The sequence below is a fragment of the Nicotiana tomentosiformis genome, chromosome 8 (assembly GCF_000390325.3).
Source record: "Nicotiana tomentosiformis chromosome 8, ASM39032v3, whole genome shotgun sequence".
Lineage (NCBI taxonomy): Eukaryota > Viridiplantae > Streptophyta > Magnoliopsida > Solanales > Solanaceae > Nicotiana > Nicotiana tomentosiformis.
Window position 1 is genome coordinate 90,789,674 of NC_090819.1, and position 7,928 is coordinate 90,797,601.

The 7,928-nt window shown below is 34.1% G+C and overlaps 1 long non-coding RNA gene across 1 annotated transcript; it reads right to left on the reverse strand.

Moving 5' to 3' along the window:
• Positions 1 to 1,995: 1,995 nt before the first annotated feature.
• Positions 1,996 to 4,448, reverse strand: LOC138896686 (uncharacterized). The gene is made up of 3 exons (XR_011410078.1): positions 4,336 to 4,448; positions 3,950 to 4,085; positions 1,996 to 2,149 (listed from the first exon to the last, which is right to left on the reverse strand). It is a non-coding gene; the product is annotated as an uncharacterized lncRNA (long non-coding RNA).
• Between the last annotated feature and the right edge of the window lie 3,480 nt (positions 4,449 to 7,928).

Consider the following 7,928-nt stretch of genomic DNA (forward strand, 5'->3'; position numbering starts at 1 on the left):
AACGACTTGGGACTTCCACTGATACACTTGAAAGGCATAACTATTTTTGAAAATCATGATTTAGCTGAGCATTTATTCCTTGGATTACTTCTTTCATTACTTGCTTTATGTGGTTATGAACTGTTGTTGGTTATTGGAGTTGGACTCTGACCTTGATACAAGCTCGTCACTACTTTTAACCTAAGGTTAGGTTTGTTACTTATTGAGTACATGTGGTCGGTTGTACTCATACTACACTTCTGCACCTTGCGTTCAGATGTTGGGTGCTGATGTTGATGCGTTCTTCGAGAGCTGAATCTGAAGGGGTACCTGCGTTCCGGTTGTTCATGGTAGCCTTAGATTCATAAAACTCTGTTTATGTACTTTTCAAACAAATAATTTATTTATTTCATACCAGCTTTGTAAACTCTATTCTTAGAATCTCATGATTTGTACTACCAGTTCTTGGGAAAATGTATTGGTTTCATATATTTTCTTTTAATTAATTGACTTATTAAATTCATTAGAATTGTATAGTTGATAATTGGCTTACCTAGCGGGTTGGGTTAGGTGCCATTACGACTAGTCGAATTTCGGGTCGTGACAGTTGGTTTGCCTAGCAAATGGATGTTAGGCGTCATCACGATCCCGAGATTGAGAATTTCGGGTCATGACAATGTATCAATTTTGTTCTCTTATATAGGCACTAAAGTTAAGCAAGAATTGAGAGAAAAATAGCAAGGCATTTTATGAACAATTCCTGTAAGTTTCAAGAATGTGAACCTAAAGCTATAAGAACGAGATTGAAGAACCAGTTCATGTGTTTGACTTTTATTCTAGTTCAATTATAATAGGAGTTTTTGAGTTGTACCTTTCAACTTTTCTTAGAAGCTCAGAGTTGTAGTAAAGTGTTGGAAACATCCTACCGGGAGGTTGGTCGTGGTTTTTTCACCTTTTGAAGCGGGTGTTTTTCACATAAAATACTTTTGTTCTTGACTTTATGCATTACTTATTCCGTAACAGTAGATTAAGGAACGCATAGAAGAGCCAGGTCCTTCTATAATCTAGTGCACGCTAAAATTGAACACCACACAAATCATCCACTCCCCCTCTTGTGTGGTATTGAAGTATAAAACATCATTTTTAAATTTCATAAACAAAAGAGAAAATTAGTTAAATGTATATCAAGTGTAAGAATATGTTCTACATAAATTTATACAAACACAAAAATCTATTTTATGAAAATTCTGTGATGTTACAAACAATAGTCTTTAAATTTGACTTTTAGATAATCACTAGCATAATAACCCGCGTGTTGCGAGAATGGTTCAAAAATATTAGTATGATAATATTGTTCTTAATTATTTGCTCATTTGAATACTATGAAAGTATGGTAAACTTACTACACAAATACAGAAATATGGTAATGGATACTGAATGTAAAAGGTAGACATCTCAAACTGAAAATCACATAGTTTCTAATAAAGATTATTGAAGGATCATGCCTAAAAACGTTACATTTAGGAACCTTTTCCCCATGTTCCTAAACTGGGATGTTGTGGCTTAAAGGCTGGAGTATTAAATCTTGTTTTTCCAATTTATTGGAATTCAATATCTCATACATAAAACATATATTAGAAGTTTGAAGTCTTACAAACACAAGTACATATGAAAACCTTAACTACACAAAGAAACTTATTCAACACTTAATTCATTCACTTAGCTCACATATAACATTCAAAAGTTTCTTCTCATCATTCTTTGAATGATATAACAGCATAAACGTTCAAATGTGATATTAACACGATATTTCAAAACTTTGTAGTAGCTCTTATAATATCAATCAAGTCGATAACACAAAGAGTCAAAGTAACTTCAGATATTAAATCATGATTCTAAATGGTAGAAACCAAATTAAAATACAACTAAAACTATTTCTCCTTTAATACCAAAGTACTTGTTAATGCAATTGTCTGAATAATGTCATTTAAAATGAAGTAAATGCATCTATTCATGGATTTTTCTCCTGTTTAATCACTCCTTTGACCTTGTTACTTGATCATTTTGCATGATCATCATCAAATTCTACTACAGATGATCCACCATCTTCTCTACTTCTCTTGGCAGGGGTCTTTGCAGGAGAAATCATCGCATTATTATCTATAGAATCCTACAAAAGGAAAATAGTTAAGGCCCAAATAATTAGAAGAGAAAAATAAATTATTAAAACCATATTGTAGATTAGAAATTTTACGGGCAAAGTTTAAATTTATCACCTTTGAAAGTTGTGTCTGCATCAGTGACTTGTTCACAATTGAAATCTAGGTCCTATTAAAAAATAATAACATAATTAATTTTAACTTGATAATTGATAATATAAAATCAAAGAGTGTTTTCGGTGTATTATGAAGTATTTGAATAATGATACACATACAGTGAATGTATCTGCTTGTGGAGAATGACTATATTGTTTATAAGGTTCTCGTCATTGCTGATATTAGCAAAATTATAAACTTCCTTATGCAGTTTAATATTGGAGCTCTTAACAATCACTTTAAACAGGACTTTTTTTATCAAGAATAGCATACCTCTCTACTGGATAAAAACACTAATCAACAGCACCAGAAGTCTAAGATCGGATTAGTATTAGAAGTGCTAAAATCACAACAAGAAATAAAATAAATTGTACATCTACTAAACCCTCTTTTAAATCATTAGCGGACTTTTCATTCTAGTAGACACTGCATTATCTCATTTTATACTATACTTTTTATTTTGTTTTATTGTCCAGGTTAATTTTATAGAAAAAATATCGTTTGTTCTACAAAAATTGTTGCTGCCAAAAATGGCAGAGGGAAAGGTATCAAAAGAAGTTAGAACTATTCCTTTTGCGATATAACAAATGGTCAGTTCCTATAAATATAAGGGTGTATTGGAGGTTCGAGTTAATATTTACTACAATTTTGCATATATACCATATTTACCTTAATTGAAAACATAAATTAACAATTGAAATAAAATAACATACCTCTACTAAACCTTCCTTTAAATCATTAGAAGGCCTCTCTATGAGCTTTGTTGCTTCATGATCCCAAAGCAACAAAGATATAAAGCCGGTGCGATCCATTACTTGCACCTGAACCTGAAGCTTGTACATAAAAGACACATTTAGAATAAAAAAATCTAAACTTAAGTTTTATTTAATTTTTTAAGTGAATAGAGAAACTTGCCAGTGGCGGAACTACCAAGGCGGTCACATTTCTTGCAGTGAAATTTACTTCCAATTTTATCAATCTTCTTCCAGAATCTCTTGCACCCCAAATATGACAATTCCCTTTCAAGTTGCAGATTCACTACAGTCACAACAATTCAGATTTATCCTTCCTGAAAAAAAAAAGAATTAATGTTGTAGCAATGTATCTAGCAAATTTGATTGTTGGAATATCAATCTAAATGCCAAGAAGCATAAGTAGTGAAAATTTCATTATGTTCCATTAAATGTTGATGTCCAAAACCAAATAGATAAGCAGTGGTAAGCATATATATTCAATCAGTTTCGTTTATATCGCTTATTAATTTCTGAATCTGATATATTGAGGTTTGGTACCATTATATTCCATTAAATGATGATGTTCGAAACCAAATAGATAAGCAGCAGTAAGTATCCATATTCAACTAGTTTCATTTCTGTCGCTTATTAATTATTAGATTTGAGATTATGAGGTTTGATACCATTTTACATATACCGATAATGAAATAGACGTGCATAAGGGCATTTCATTCCAACAGAAGCATTAAGTATTTAACTCTGAAGTTTAAGATTGTGAATTACTCATAAACTTATGTAACAGGGAGAAAAAATATATATGTGCACATTTGAGAAAACAAATAGTCTATTCAGATATAACACTTTTATAAATAAACAACATAACATAAGTTAAGTACTAAAGTGGTTTAATACTTTAATCACCTCCATGCAGTCGACCAATTCTCTAATAGTTTTAACTTCTACAAATCCAGTAGCCAACTCATCAGAAACATAATAACTATGGTGAGAAGGTATTTGACTGATCATGGAAGAGTTAGCTTCATTCACGCTTCCCAATCTGCATTTATGCAGGGTTGTATTAGTTCTAAGTATAAACAATAATTGTTTTCGTATCCACATACACTTAATTTTTTAAATAACTAATCTGGACTTAAAATCTATAGCTTGAGAAAGATCGGGATTAATCCAGAGCTTTTGAGGCATGCCAAGTATTACGATACAAAATATTTGTCTACATATAACATTAGTTTCAGAACAAAAAAATAATATAAAATAAATGTCCTATGTCAAGAAGACAATTGGAATACCTTGAAATTTTCAAGCTTTTATCAGCAGCATAACCACTATGACTGGTTGATCGCGTGATACCTCCAAGTGTGGCAAGATCTGGTTTACGAATTCTTCCCAAAAAGTTGTTGAATTATTATTCATCCTACATAAATTATATAACAATTCAATCACATGGTAAGCAATCTTATTAAAATATATAACTAACTAAAGACATAGACGCAAGCATACTCATGATCCTCAAGCTCCACATTCATAAAAGTGTTGGTATTGCCACCTTGCTTTTTTTTTTTTAAATCGTTCTTCACCATAACTAACAAACTATCATATGACATCTACAACATTTTAAAAAAATAGTCATGACAAGGTTGATAGGACATTCACCTAAAGGAACTACGAAAGGAATAATTACCGAAGAGTTTACTTTCATCAACATCAAGTTGATTTACCAAATACTTATAAGGTCGAAAGTTGAAAATACTCATACCAAAAAGTGGATAATTTGATTCCTCTACAGTCGTATTATGAGTAAATGCCAAATTCAATTTATGCCTAGTGGTTTTAAGTTTCATATTATTTGGTCTAACCACAAAGTTCTTCATAAAGTACAAATCTAGTTCCTTTATCTTTGGTTTGAACATACGTATAAGAAATCGACCAACAGTTGTGTCATAACCCGGAATTTCCACCCTCGGGACTGTGATAGCGCCTAACATTTCACTTGCTAGGCAAGCCAACGTTAGCTATATCTATTAACCATTTTTAATAATTTCCAAATTAAATGACAATAATAAAACTGAATAGTCTAAAATATGGTGATAAACTAATAAATGCCGAAATCCAAATACAATCCCAGATCTGGTGTCATGAATACATGAGCATCTGGAGTACTACAGATAATGGTCTGAAATAAACATAATTGTCTGAATCAAAATAAATAGCTAAAATTATGTAAAAGGGGCTGCGGACGCCATGCAGCTATACCTCAAGTCTTCACTGATAGCTAAATCCGAGCAAACCTCAGTTAGCGCAACTGGGACCAACTCTGGTATCTGCACAAGAAGTGCAGAGTGTAGTATGAGTATAACCGACCCCATGTACTCTGTAAGTGTCGAGCCTGAAATTACAATACCCATACTCTATTACTACCATAATCCCACACTGCAATTCAACTAAATCCTTCGTAAGTTCATGCAACACAAACCATGGAATACCTCAAATTATCTGCTAGGCTCGCACTCATTCTCGTGTCAGTCAAGTCGACTTTTTCAACCGATCAAAACTCAAATTGCAACACATGTAACTCACTGGTAGAAAGAATATCTCCACGTAATCATCCTAAGAATCACTCAACCTCAGAACGTACTGCAGGAGATAACCCACCTAATTAGCCTCAAACTGACATCTCTCCATGCCCTTTCATGTCCACAACTACTACGTAATTACTTAATCTTCCCGAGTCTGAACTTGTCAACAAAACATGAGAATCTACTTCGTTCCACAAATGTATATCTGAAAGGTCCCTCAACATCCTCACAACTCATAACTGTATACCACATCAAGACAAAAATCAAGCTCCAAATAGTCCTCTTCACATTCCAAGCAAACTATTCTCGCCAAGTCAAAGCCATATGAAGAAATTCCGCAGTCACATCACACTCATCATATAACTATCCAACCACTCACCAAGCCATAAGCCCCACTCTTAGGGACACTACTCGACATAGGAGTCCAAAAACACATACTCATATAACTGAAACCATCGTGCCCCAAGCTGCGGTCAAAACCCAACCTCAATTCCTCCAGACTAGCCCATCACCAAAACATAGAAAACACATATCGCACCTCATCCATGTAATGACAAGTTGTCGATGCACAGATGATATCGAGCGCTCACATACATATCTGAGTGAGTGGCAGGAATTCAAAGAGGGAAGCTTCAAGATGAATCAATGTCGCATGATAAGAAAAGAAAGATGAGAAGTTTATCCTAGATGCCCTGTAACCTCTCGAAGATAGGTATGGATGTCATCATACCGATCCGCAAGACTCTACTAGACATTTGATCATAACTCATAGAACCTATGAACCTAGAGCTCTGATACCAACTTGTCACGATCCACACATTTAACTAATCGTGATGACATCAAATCCAACCCTCTAGGAAAGCCAATTAACAATAATCCAATTCAAAGTGAGATTTACTGAAAAAATAAATGATGAAATAACTTAACTTTTATACAAAAGTTCCAAGGAATTGTAGTACAAATCATCAGCTTGTAAGACTTAGAATTTACAAAGCTGGTATGAAATGAATACATCATCTGTTCGAGGTCTACATAAATAGATTTATAAATCTAAAGCTACCAAGAACGAGAGGCAACTATAACTGGAACGCAGGTATATTTCCAATGCCAGCTCCCTCCATACACAATAACATCAACTCCAAAATCTGCACGCAAGGTGCCATATAATGGTCAGATTCCAACATCATTAGCTGAAAACAACTCGTAACCATATAATGAAAACAGTTGATGTAATAACTCAAAGATATGATACTCAGCTTGTTCACAATTACCAAAAATAGGCATGTTTTTCAGGTACAACAGTAAAACCCAAATCTTTTAACGAAATTACCAAAAGATGAGTACATAAGAAAAACTGTGATATTTTCAAATCTTTCAACAACAGATAGGATATTTCATTATTAGAAAGCATGAGGAAAGTACATCTCTATGACTATATGTCAATATGCATATCAAGTCATGAATGTCACAATACTGTCTAGCATGAGAAAAATACATCTTTATCCTACATGCCAAGTATCCATGTCAAATGAATGATTTCACAGTGATAATCCCAGATACTCACACTCTCAGAGTACTCAATCTGCATGTCTTAAACCCCCTCTCAACACTGTACAATACTTGCGCTCACTGCTGGCATGTCAGACTCTGGAGGGCCAGATCCTGCCCAAGCGCTAATATAAAGCCAATATGGCCTGCTGCGACGTGCAACTCAATCCCATAAATAATAATAAAACCTATAAGGCCTGCTGTGGCATGCATCCCGATCCATAATAATAATAGAAAGATATAAAGCCAATAGAGCATGTTGTAGCGTGCATCCCAATCCCATAAGTAACACTCACAACTCGGCTCTCAGGCCTACCCCAGTCATCAATCTCTCAAGTCTCAAGGGCTCACAATCTCGAACCACTCAGCTTTCACGACCCTAGTTTCCCTCCGTAGGATGTTGTGACGACACCTAGTCTTCTAAGCCTAGGTAAGCCTAACACTTATTGAATTATTAGAAGTATTCAACCATCCACGAAGTATATGAAATAAAAATCATATACAAATTTCAATTCCCAAAACCGGTAGTACAAGTCATAAGCTCTACTGAGTTTGCTACAAAAACCTCTAAATATAACTGTTTCGAAATAGAGAATAAACAGAGCAAATACAATAACAGAAGGTAACTCTGAGGCATGTTAACGCAGTAGCAGGTTTACCTTGAGTCTCTACAGTAAGATCCGTACAGCTAGCTAGCGATTGACTGACTCCGAATTTCCTAGATTTGCACAAAACTGTGCAGAAGTGTAGTATGAGTA